The 12,892-nt window shown below is 50.1% G+C and overlaps 1 long non-coding RNA gene across 1 annotated transcript; it reads left to right on the forward strand.

The window, feature by feature from the left end:
• Positions 1-10,380: 10,380 nt before the first annotated feature.
• Positions 10,381-12,643, forward strand: LOC125135009 (uncharacterized). The gene is made up of 3 exons (XR_007136881.1): positions 10,381-10,545; positions 11,224-11,415; positions 12,614-12,643. It is a non-coding gene; the product is annotated as an uncharacterized LOC125135009 (long non-coding RNA).
• Positions 12,644-12,892: the final 249 nt, after the last annotated feature.

Genomic DNA, 12,892 nt, shown 5'->3' on the forward strand with positions numbered 1-12,892 from the left:
CTGGGGAGAGGGGGGATGTCTCTGGGTTTTTACAACCCCTTGGAATGTAAACAAATGGCTCTGGGTTTATCGCCTTTAGAAAACAAGGGAGAAATGGGGCTGGGGAAAGACGGCCTCCCCAGCTTTATAGCATGTCCGTATCCATGCCTAGAAAGCTCGATGGTACAGGAACACCGAGGAATCTAGGGAGGATTGCTTTCCAGTAATAGCTGCCACATCCTGAACTGAAAAAGGATTCCTGTACAAACTATTTAATGAGGTCCTGCAAATAAACAAGGAGAAGGTAAGCAATCCTACCAACCCCCACCCCCGCAAAAAAAAAAAAAAAAAAACAGGTAGGAGTTCCCACCGTGATTCAGTGGGTTAAGACCCCAACATATAGTGTCCGTGAGGATGTGGGTTCTATCCCTGGCCTCGCTTAGTGGGTTAAGGATTTGGCGTTCCCGCAGTATGTGGCATAGTTTGCGGATATGGCTCGGATCTGGTGTTGCCATGGCTGTGGCTTCAGCTGCAGCTTTCTTACGACCCCTGGCCCCAGGAACTTCCATATGCCTCAGGTGTGTCCTGAAAAAAAGGGAAAAAAAGGATAAAAGAATGTCAGTTGGGGAGTTCCCATCCTGGCTCAGCAGAAACGAATCTGACTAGCATCCATGAGGACAAAGATTCAATCCCTGGCCTTGCTCAGTGGGTCAAGGATCCAGCGTTGCCGTATGCTGTGGTGTAGGTCACAGATGCGGCTCGGATCCTGCATGGCTGTGGCTGTGGTGTAGACCAGCAACAGCAGCTCTGATTCGACCCCTGGCCTGGGAGCCGCCACATGCCTCGGGTACAGCCCTAAAAAGACAGCAACGACAAAAAAAAAAAAAAAAAAAAAGAATGTCAGTTGGCAATTTCAAGAAGAAATGACCTGACCAATAAATGTATGAAGACATTGTCTGAATTACGAGTATTGAGGGAATTGCTAGCTATGAGGCAAATTCAGATGGGCACCAATCACAAACTGAAATCTTTCCCCCAAATAAAGAAAAACACTAGGCAAGATGTTCTGTGCTCAAGTTGTAGGAATTTGTGAGAAGAAATGAGAGTGTGGGTCCCCTGATATGAAAGGTCCAGAACAGGCCCATCTGTAGGGACAGAAGTTAGGTCAGTGGTTGCCTAGGCCTGGGGGATGGGGAGGGGGCGGGGACCTGGATTTCTTCTCTGGACAATGAAAATATTCTGCAGTGGATTGTGGGTGAAGGGTACTCTGCGCTGTAAATACACTCAAAGCATCATATTGTCTAGGTTAAAAGGGTGAATGAGATATCTCAGGGAGGGGATATCATTTCTTCCTACTAGATGAGCTGAAACGAAAAAGTGTGACTAGTCGAAGGGTTGGGAACGGTGTGGAAAGAGGCCATCTCCCCACTGCGGGTCAAGTGGAAGAGCAAATTGGCAGCATCCAGCAAAAGGAAATCTACGCCCTGTCTGTGTCCCGGTAGCTCTCCTTCTAGGTGGCGAATCTGGGACAGGTGCACAAGGAGACTTTACACGTACAGCCACAGCAGCCCTATTTGTAAGAGTGAAGACAAAACGTAAGCAACTCTGATGCTGGTGAACAGGAGAACAGATAAGTAACTGTTTCCAATCCATGCAGTGGGTTACTAGACAACAAATTAAAATGTATGAGCTCGAATTACATGTGTCAACATGGATACAACTCAGAATCATAATTTCCTTTCTTTTTAATTTATTTTTTGTCTTTTTTTAGAGCCGCACCTGTGGCATAGGGAGGTTCCCAGGCTGGGGGTCCAGTTGGAGCTGTTGCTGCCAGCCTACGCCACAGCCACAGCAATGCCAGATCTAAGCTGCATCTGCGACCTACACCACAGCTCACAGCAACGCCATATGCTTAACCCACTGAGCAAGGCCAGGGATCGAACCCGCAACCTCATGGTTCCTAGTTAGATTCGTTTCTGCTGCGCCACGACGGGAACTCCTTCTTTCTTTTTTTAATTTTATGGCTGCACTCATGGTATGTGGAAGTTCTTGGGCCAGAGACTGAGTCTGAGCCACAGCTGTGACCTGCACCACAGCTGCAGCAAGGCTGTATCCTTTAACCCATAGTACTGGCCCGGGAATTGAACCCAGGCCTCTGGGGCAAACCAAGCCTCTGTAGTTGGATTCTTAACCCACTGCACCACAGTGGGAACTCCTCACAAACATAATTTTCAGTGAAAAAAATTTTTTTCAAGAAGCTACATACAGTGGGATGGCATTTATATAAAGCCATGCAAAACATAATATTTTTATTATCATTAACCTAGGAAGTGCAGTTTCTGTCATGGCTCCAGCAGTAACGAACCTGGCTGGTATTCATGAGGACGTGGGTTCAATACCTGGCCTTGCTCAGTGGGTTAAGGATCCAGCATTACCATGAGCCAGTGGTGTAGGTCGCAGATGCGGCTCAGATCTAGCGTCTCTGTGGCTGTGGTGTAGGCTGGCAGCTGCATCTCTGATTCCACCCCTAGCCTGGGAACTTCCATATGCTGTGGGTGTGGCCCTAAAAAGACAAAAAAAAAAAACAACAACCCCAAAACCTAGGAAGTGCGTGGGAATGACCAACAGCAAAGTCATGGTGATAGTTCTGGAAAGAAGAAGAGAGAGGATTAGGGACAAGCACTCAGGGAAGATCAGCCACCCCCGGACATTTGCTTCTTTCCAAAACATTTCATGTCCACGTTTGATCAAGTTAGTGTAGACATAGTTGCAAAATCACCTGCTCTTTTCAGGACATTCGAAATATCTCCCAATTTTTTTTTTTCATTTTTAAAAGTTTTACTGATGAAATATCTCACAATATTAAAGAAACAGGTGGGTGAAGTTTTATGTGGTCAGGCTGTAGGTATTTGCGGACAGAGTGAAAAATCTGGTCTCGGAGAAGAGGGAGCCAGAGGAGCCACCCCCTCCATACAGCCGGGGTAAGGGGAGTGGGGATGTGCTGGGGGGCAGGGGTGGGGGAGTTGGGGGGCACTGGCAGGCCGTAGATATTATCAGATGCACGTTTGTCCTTGTCCTTGCTGTCTGGGTCTGCTTCCCGTGGTGACTGTCCCCTGCTCCCGGAGGCCACGGGGTGAAGTTCCCCCCCAGGAGGCACCCAGACTCCGCAGGGCACCTTGTTATTTTAGACGCTGTGCCACCAGAGCCTCAACCGGTTCCTAGTTTATGGGGTGACAGGCTGGACCACTTCAGCAGGAGTCCGCTGGAGCGGCTCTGGCATTCCATAGGGGTTGAGAAGCCATTGCTGGTTATCAGCGTTGCCATGACAACCGCTGGGCACGTGACTGACTTGGCAGAGGTGAAAGGTCAGGTCAGACACTGATAAGCATGCCTGGTAAAACCTCCTCCGTGCCTGGACAATGTTCCTGAGACACTGGATGGTTGGTTTGAAAGGTAATTTTTCTTTGCTGCCTCAAGTGACCTCCTGTTAATTTTCTTCTCTTTTTCAATCTCTTGCGGTGGAATGTTGCTCAGCAAACAGTTTTGCCTGGTATACTCTTTGGAGGAGCATGTCTGTTCACTAAGCCCGAGCAGAGATGAGACCGGATCCCTGGCTGGCAGAGGCTTTAAACCACCGCAATGTCCCTCCAGCGCTGTGCAGAGCTAACGCGAGCATGGTTTTGCCTGCTTTGCACATCAGGCTCTAAAGACTCAGAATAATTAAAAACTCAGAGCGGGAAGCTTGCAGAGAGCTGCTGCTGAGGGAAGCAGTGGGTGGCTCCCAGTCTTATTTTTCTAGGAGGACAGTGTCTGTGAGTGGCATTCTCTGGCTGGCTCCCTGCTGCTCAAAGTGTCATCTCTGCGTCCCCCGTCGCAGAAATCCAGTCTCAGGTCCCAGCCTGGCCTGTTAGATTCTGCATTTCAATACCATCTCCAGGTGGTTTTTCTGCACAATAAAGTCTGAGAAATACTCCATCTTATAACCTGAGGCGACTGCCTTGCAAAAAGACGCTGGTGTTGTAATGGAGCTTTCAGAAAAGGGGAGAAGCCACACAGATTCTCTGGCTGCCCTAAAGCGCTGGGTTGCTCTTTGTAGATGATATTTTATACCAGTTATTATTCCTTCTCCCCTACCGACTGACAGTTTGAATCTAGGAGTTCCCTGGTGGCCTAGTGATTAAGGATTCGGCATTGTCACTGCGGTGGCACATTGTCACTGTGGTGGCTCATTGTCACTGCTGTGGCTTGGGTTTGGTCCCTGGCCTGGGAATTTTTGCATGCTGCAGGTGTGGCCAAAGAAAAAGGGTGGGGGGAGGGGAAGGGATAGGAATGTAAGAATAACAGGGATGCCTCGATGGGTCATTGTCTCATGTGATGTCCACCACGATGGTGACCCACGCTGTGCCCTAGTTTCCCTGACCTTGAAACAGCCCAGTCCTTTCCCAGGGCCTCCGTGGGCTTCCCAAGCTGGCGCTTTAAGGATGCTGTGGTCCCCAGTACAAGGCGTGGCCCAGGCGTTCCCGGGGTCACTGCTGCAAGGCTGGCAGGTTCCTGATTGAGCCGCCTCCTTCCTTTCCAGGCCCAGGGTGTCCACTTTCATCTCAGTCCATGGCTTGTCTGGAGGAAAGGCCGGGACGGCTCAAAGGTGGCGCGAGGGAGATAAAGCAGCTTTGAGCACGGATGAGTCAGAAGAACCTCGTTCGTGGGGTTGGTTCTCCGTTACCCACCGACCCCAGGCGGAGAGGAGCGGAGTCCCTCCATGTGCTGCTGTGGTGTGAGAGGGCCACCTCCCCACTCCCCGCGGGGGCCGTTCCAGAAGGACACTGCCAAGGAGTGGGTCAGTCAACACACAGCAGTGGAGCCGCATAAACGGCCATGACCTGCAGAGTGATTTTTATTTATTTTTATTTATTTATTTTGTCTTTTTGCCCTTTCCAGGGCCGCTCCCACAGCATATGGAGGCTCCCAGGCTAGGGGTCGAATCAGAGCTGTAGCCACTGGCCCACACCACAGCCATAGCAACGCGGGATCCGAGCTGCATCGGCAACCTACACCACAGCTCACGGCAACGCCGGATCCTTAACCCACTGAGCAAGGGCAGGGACCGAACCCGCAACCTCATGGTTCCCAGTCGGATTCGTCAACTCCTGAGCCACGACGGGAACTCCTCAAAGTGATTTTTAGACACATGCATGAAATAAAATATCTGTAAATGAGTGACTCTCAGACAATCTCCTGGAAGAAGTGACTGCCAATGAGCAGCTCCCAGAGCAATACAGAGCTCAGGTGTGCTTGGCTTTAGAAAATCCAGTATACAAATCTCAACTTCCCAGATTAGCTCGAGGAAGGAGGGTGGGATTCCTTACGTAAGTCAGGGGATTTCACTTTACAATGGGAACGCCCATGGCTCTTTTCTTATTGTAGAAAATATACATAAGGAGTTCCCGTCGTGGCTCAGCAGGAACGAATCTGACTAGCATCCATGAGGATGCAGCTTTGATCCCTGGCCTTGCTCAGCGGATTAAGGATCCAGTGTTGCCGTGAGCTGTGGTGTAGGTTGCAGATGTGGTTGGGATTCAAGTGGCTGTGGCTGTGGTGTAGGCCGGCAGCTGTAGCTCTGATTCGACCCCTAGCCTGGGAGCCTCTATGAGGTGCCCGTACGGCCTTAAAAAGCAAAAAGCAGGAGTTCCCGTCGTGGCGCAGTGGTTAACGAATCCGACTAGGAACCATGAGGTTGCGGGTTCGGTCCCTGCCCTTGCTCAGTGGGTTAATGATCTGGCGTTGCCGTGAGCTGTGGTGTAGGTCACAGACGCGGCTCGGATCCCGCGTTGCTGTGGCTCTGGCATAGGCTGGTGGCTACAGCTCCAATTCAACCCCTAGCCTGGGAACCTCCATATGCCGCGGGAGCGGCCCAAGAAATAGCAACAACAACAACAAAAAAGACAAAAGACAAAAAAAAAGCAAAAAGCAAAAAAAAAAGTACACATAACGCAAAATGTACTCTCTTAACCCTTTCTGATTGCGTGGCTCGGGGACATTGGGTATCGTCACACTGCTGTGTGGCCATCCCCACCGTCCATCTCCAGAAGGTTTCCAGCTTCCAAAGCGGAAACACTGCCTATTACTAACTCCCTTCCCTCCTGCCCCCCAGCTTCTGGCAAGCACCCTTCTGCTTTGCGTCTCTATGAATGTGAGGACTCTGGACCCTCATCTGAGGGGAATCACGAAGTTTTTGTCCTTCTGTGACTGGCTCATTGCCCTGAGCGTAACGCCTTCAGGGTTCATCCGTGTTGGTAGCCTTGTCAGAATTTCCCTCCTTTTTAAGGCCAAACAATACTGTATCCCACGATATGAACAGACCACACCTGGCTTATCCATTATCTCCCAGTCGATGCTGGGGTCGTTCCTACCTTCTGGCTCTTGAGAATAATGCTGCTATAAACATGGGTGTACAGATATTTCTTTGAGTCCCTGCTTTCCATTCTTTGGGGTATATACTTGGCAATGGAATTGCTGTATCATCTGGTATTTTTTCCCCCCCTTTTTAGGGCCGCACCCATGGCCCATGGAAGTTCCCAGGCTAGGAGTCCAATCAGAGCTGTAACCATTGGCCTACACCACAGCCACAGCAACTTGGGATCTGAGCCCTGTCTGCGACCTATACCCCAGCTCACGGCAACACCAGATCCTTAACCCACTGATAGAGGCCACCGGCATTGCCAAAACTGTAGCTTAGGTCACAACTGTGGTTTGGATCTGATCCCTGGCTCAGGAATTCCATATGCTGCATGTGGCCAAAAAACTCCCCTAAAAATGATGTCTCAGCTAAGACCTGAAGGAAGAGTAGTGGACGGCCAGGTGCGAGAAGGGGTGGGAGAGGGGTCCAGGTAGATGGAATTGGAGATGCAGCTCCCCGGAAATAAAAGACATCAGAGTTTTTGGAATGAATTAAAAGAAGTCGGGGGAGTTCCCACGGTGGTGCAACGGGATTGGTGGCATCTCTGAAACACTAAGACACAGGTTCGATCGCTTGCCCAGCACAGCATGTTAAGGATCCGGTGTTGGCCAAACTGTGGCTTAGGTCGCAACTGTGGCTTGGATCTGATCGCTGGCCCGGGAGTTCCATATGCCGCAGGTGGCCAAAATATAGATGTTGGGTGTGGTGTTGGAGTTCCCTGGTGGCCCAGCAGTTAGGAATCTCATGTTTTCCCTGCTGTGGTGTGGGCTGGAACATCTGCATGCCATGGATGTGGCCAGAAAGAGAGGTTGGGGGGGGGTTGGACCTCAGGACCTTGTTGGGGGGGGGTGGGGGGGGCTGGTGAGGTAAGCGAGGCCTCAGACTCAGCCTGCAGACCACGCGGAGGGGGCTGGGCCCTGTTATCCGGAGCGGAACAGGATGTTACCGAGAGGAAGGATCAGATGGACATCTTGGAGAGACCGTGATCTGGAGACTCACTGGGTAAATAGGCAAAGGTGGAACCGACAAGGCTGGGTGAACCTGGCCGTCTGGGGTTGTGGAAGAGCGAGGAAACTCCATTTCTGAGCTGGGCGCCATCAAGTAATAAGAGGGGGCGGGGCTTGGGCGGGAAGATCTGAGCTCCCATTGGACATTTGATTTTGAGGGACATTCAAGTAGAATGATCAGCAGGCGGTTGGCTATGCCACTCATGGGGCCACGCGGGACCTACAGATGGTGCAGGGATCCTGGGAGCGGGTGAGATTGGGCATGAGAGGGGAGCTGGGGAGGAAACATTTATGACTCAGGCAGAGGAGGACCCCGCAGGAGAGGCTGGAGAGGGGCAGCCAGGGATGCTCAAAGGAAGGAACCGCACTCTCCAAAGGCGGAGTTTCAAGTTGGTGAGGTCAGGTGTGGTTAGGTAAGGCAGAGGTTTAAAGTGGCTCTAGAAGTTCCCGCTGTGGTGCAACAGGACCGGTGGCGTCTCTGCAGCCCTGAGACACAGGCTTGATCCCCGGCCCCGCACGGTGGGTTAAGGATCACTGTTGCTGCCGTGCGGTATAAGTTTTGACTGCATCTTGGATCTGATACCTGGCCTGGGAACTCTGTGCTGCTGGGTGGCCAAGAAAAGGAGAAAAAAGTGGTCCTAGAGGGATGGTTTGGGAATGGCAAAGGCACGCTTTTGTATGTGGAATGGATCATTGGGAACCTACATAGCACAGGGAAATCTCAATATTCCGTGATAAGTTATGGGAATGGATGTGTGTATATATGGCGGAATCATTTGCTGTGCAGCAGAAATTAACACAACATTGTAAATCAACGGTCCTTCAATAAAGTTAAGTAAAAAATTAAGAAATAAATAAAAATAACTTTTGAAAAATAAAAAAGGAGTTCCTGCTGTGGCTTAGCGGGTTACGAACCCAACTAGTATCCATGAGGATGCGGATTCAATCCCTGGCTTCGCTTGGTGGGTTAAGGAGCCAGTGTTGCTGTGAGGTGTGGGGTAGGTCACAGATGTGGCTTGGATCCAGTGTGGCAGTGGCGTAGGCCGGCAGCTATAGCTCTGATGTGACCCCCAGCCTGGGAACTTCCAAATGCCAAGGGTGAAGCCCTAAAAAAAAAAAAAAAAAAAAAAAAAAAAGCAAAAGTAAGTGGTCCTAGAGCTTGGCAAGAGTGGTTTCGGTGGACAGATGGAGGGAAAGCCGACTGGAGTAGGTGCAGGGGTGGAGCGGGGAAGAAGAGGGGTGAGTCATTGAGGCGGGAGGCAGGTGCCCTCCTTGGGGGTGGAGCAAAATCTGAGTCAACCAGCGAGGCCCAGTTAAGTCCATGGCTGCAGGAGGAAAAGGCTAGTGGGCAAGTTAGTGAGACCCAGCGCCGAGGAATGGTTAGGTGATTAGAGACCAGTGGTTCTGGCTGGTAGAGGAGGTGGGGCCACTGACCACGCTCATGACCGTGGCTGTTATTAACCTCAAGCTTGGATTGTATTCCCCAGAGGAGGGGCCGGCGTTTGGTAGATGTTATTTAAGCCCCCGTGGACCTCCACCAAGCACTTGCTCAGGGCCACGTGCTGGGACAAATCGAAGCGGGCGAGGTCTCAGGTCTTTGGAAATCCTGGCATTTCAAAGAGGCAGACTAAAACTCTAATTTCCAGAGCATCAAAACCAGAAAAGCATGTCAATTTAATAAAGTCTTGCTTGATTTTGGTTCTATCAGGTGTCAAGCCTTTGCGATCCACCTTCCCAGGGGCCAAGGGGGTCAAAGAGCTAGGAAGGCAAATAGTCAAAAGCTGAACCTGAGTCCCCTGTGCATGGGATCCTGGCTGGGGAGCTCAGGGTTGGGGGGGGGGCGGGGGGGGGGGCGGCGGTGGTGGAGATGGACCACAGGCTGGAATGGGAAGATCCGGGCTGATGGCTCTGTGGGACAGGCTTACCACCAAACCCAATCGGTCTTAACCCACATGCATGTGGATCAAGAATGGAAAAGTGCTTTTGATTTATTTGCTATGAAGCCTTTTGGGGGGAGGGAATGATTACACATAAAAATACTAAAGTACAAAAATGGCAACAATGATTAAATGGTCTTGGGGGGAGGGATTATGAGTGATTTGATAGTCTTCAAATTTTTTATATTTTATATATATATATATATATTTTTTGGACAAGCCCACTGCACGTGGAAATTCCCGGGCCAGAGATTGAACCTGAGCTACAACAGTGACCTGAGCCGCCTGAAGTGACAATGCTGGATCCTTGACCCATCACATCATGAGGAAACTTCAGAGGATGCTGTTTTTAAAACATAAAAGGAGGAGAGTTTCCACTGTGGCTCAGTGGTTAACAAACCCGACTGGTATCCATGAGGACTCAGGTTCAATCCCTGGCCTCGCTCACTGAGTTAAGGATCTGGCATTGCTGTGAGCTGTGGTGTAGGTCGCAGACATAGCTCAGATCCCACGTTGCTGTGGCTGTGGTGTAGGCTAACAGTTTCGCTTCAAGTGGACCCCTAGCCTGGGAACCTATATATGCTGTGGGTGCTGCACTAAAAAGACAAATAAATAAATAAAAGGAAATATCAAAAAGAAGCAGGGTGATGAGAACATTGCATCATTCAAAAAAAAATAATAATAATGGTGAATTCCCATTGTGGCTCAGCAGTGATGAACCCGACTAGTATCCACTTAGTATCCGTGAGGACGCAGGTATGATCCCTGGCCTCGCTTAGTGGGTTAAGGATCCTGCATTGTCATGAGCCATGGTGTAGGTCGCAGACGTGGCTTGGATCTGGTGTTACTGTGGCTGTGGTGTAGGCTGGTGGCTACAGCCCCGATTCAACCCCTAGCCCGGGAACCTCCATGTGCCATGGGTGTGGCCCGAAAAAGAAAACAATTGAAAGTAGAGTATTGGCAGGTGAAGCCCTCAGAAATGGCACAGGACAGCCAGGATCACATGCCACGATTAACTTTGTCACAAGTTGGGGATGGTTCTAGGCGTTTTCTGTAATCTGTCAGAAAGTGGAGGAAGAGCAGATCTGAAGGAGACACGTGATTGTGTGCCAGCCTTGAACACACTGACTTGAGAAAAGGATGAAGCCTCGCTCAGACTCACGAGGTATTTCTTTCCTCCCTTTGGGATGAGCTGTAACTTTATCTTGAGAGTTTTGAAATTCTCAGGAAGTGGTATAGAAGGGCAGATTCGGGAGTTCCCATCGTGGCCCAGTGGTTAATGAGTCCGACTAGGAACCATGAGGTTGCGGGTTCGATCCCTGGCCTTGCCCAGTGGGCTAAGGATCCGGCGTTGCCGTGAGCTGTGGTATAAGCTGCAGACTCAGCTCGGATCCCATGTTGCTGTGGCTCTGGTGTAGGCCGGTGGCTACAGCTCCAAGTGGATCCCTAGCCTGGGAACCTCCATATGCCGCAGGAGCGACCCTAGAAAAGGCAAAAAGACCAAAAAGGGGGGCGGGGCAGATTCATGTTGAGTTATAATTCTTAATTGTTACATTTTAATTCATGAAAAGAGAAAGATTTAATGCCTCTGCTGGGAACCTGACACGCTTTAAAAACAAAGTCACTGCTGCCTGAAACAGACGATTTGGGTTTGGCTGGCTTAGTTGGAGGGAAGCTAATCTAAAAGACACACAGGGCTGGTCTGAAATTCCGTTTCCATGAGTATTTGTGGGTAGGCAGGGAGATGGACAGAAATTGTGTTTGGTGTGTATATCCTTGTTTTCAACACAGTTTCTTTTTACCGGCCTTGTGGGACGGGGACTCACTTTTCTCTGCACCAAAGCTCTAGACAAAAGCAGTGATGTGCTGGTCCTGCAAGTTGCAGCTTGCGTGGGCAGGTGAATGAAGTCGCTACCCCTGGTGGAGAACCGAAGCTTGCTTCTTCCCACGCCCATTCCTGAATATCGAGAAAGAAACCTACCCAGAAGCTGGAAGGAATCCAGAAGACAAACCCACGGCTCCTCCCTAGAGAGAGGTGTGTTGGTGCATTTCTCAGGTCCACAAACCCTTAATGAGGCTTAATTAACGAGGCACAGCTTACCTCCAAGGCATTTCGCTGAAGCAGGCTGGGTGCTGACCAGCGGCATTCCAGACACACACCGGGGCGCCTCCGTCTGTGAAATGCCCCAAATCACAGCTGCTGACCTAGTATTTTACAGAGCCTCTCAGCCTTTGGGGGCCAGAGGAACTCAATAGCAAACACTCCTGGTTAGGTCTCCCTGTCCTTGTCACATCCGCAAAATAAATTAAGGGGAATGATCACAGCTATGTTTGAGAAATGATTGGCTCAACTGTCAATCAAGTTCTCTCGATGAAAAATGGATTATTCTTTAGAAAAGAATCTGAGTTCAGAACCCACCTAGGATTTTTCAGTACCATTGGGGTCAACTTAAAAATTCGATTACTGGGCTCTGGTACATCGGGTTAAGGATCCAGGACTGCTGTAGCTGTGATTTGGGGCATTTCACAGACAGTGACATAGGTCAAAGCTGACTCTTGGAGGGTTCCCTTCGTGGCTCAGTTGTAAGGAATCTGCTAGGATCCATGAGAATGAGGGTTCGATTCCTGGCCTCCCTTGGTGGATTAAGGATCTGGTGTTGCCATGAGCTGTGGTGTAGGTCACAGATGCAGCTCATTTGCAGCATTGCTGCGGCTGTGGTGTAGGCCAGTGGCTGTAGCTCAGATTTGACCCATGGCCTGGGAAACTCCATATGCCTAAAAAGCAAAAAAAAAGAAGAATTACTAGTATTCATGAGGATGTGGGTTCAATCCATGGCCTCACTCCGTGGGTTAAGGATCCAGTGTTGCCATGAGCTGAGGTGTAAGTGGCAGATCCCGAGTTGCTGTGGCTGTGGCATAGGCTAGCAGCTGCAGCTCTCATTCGACCCGTAGCCTGGAAACTTCCATATGCCATGGGTGCGGCCCTGAAAAGAAAAAGGATCTGGCATAAGTCACACCTTTGGCTTGGATCTGATCCCTGGCCCATATTCTGGACTCTCAATTCTGACCCCTTGATCTTATGTCCTCCTATGTCAGGCCACACTGTCTTGATTACAGTAACTTTGTAGTAAATGTTTGAGTTCTCCAACTTTGCTCGTCTTTTCCAATATTGTTTCAGCTAATCTAGTCTTACATTTCTTTTTCTTTTCTTCTTTTTTTTGCCTACACCACAGCCACAGCCATGCAGGATCCGAACTGCGTCTGTGACCTACACCACAGGTCACAGCAACGCCAGATCCTTAACCCACTGAGTGAGGCCAGGGATCGAACTGACAACCTCATGGTTCCTAGTTGGATTCATTTCCGCTGTACCACGACGGGAACCCCCTCGTCTTAAATTTCCTAAAGCCCTTTTGACTCTACCTTGACTTGCTGGGAAAGACTCGCCTTCGCTCAGTTTTGCTTTAGTGTCAGGTGTGATGCCGGTGGTTCTACAGTTTAGCAGTACGTAA

The sequence above is a fragment of the Phacochoerus africanus genome, chromosome 9 (assembly GCF_016906955.1).
Source record: "Phacochoerus africanus isolate WHEZ1 chromosome 9, ROS_Pafr_v1, whole genome shotgun sequence".
Lineage (NCBI taxonomy): Eukaryota > Metazoa > Chordata > Mammalia > Artiodactyla > Suidae > Phacochoerus > Phacochoerus africanus.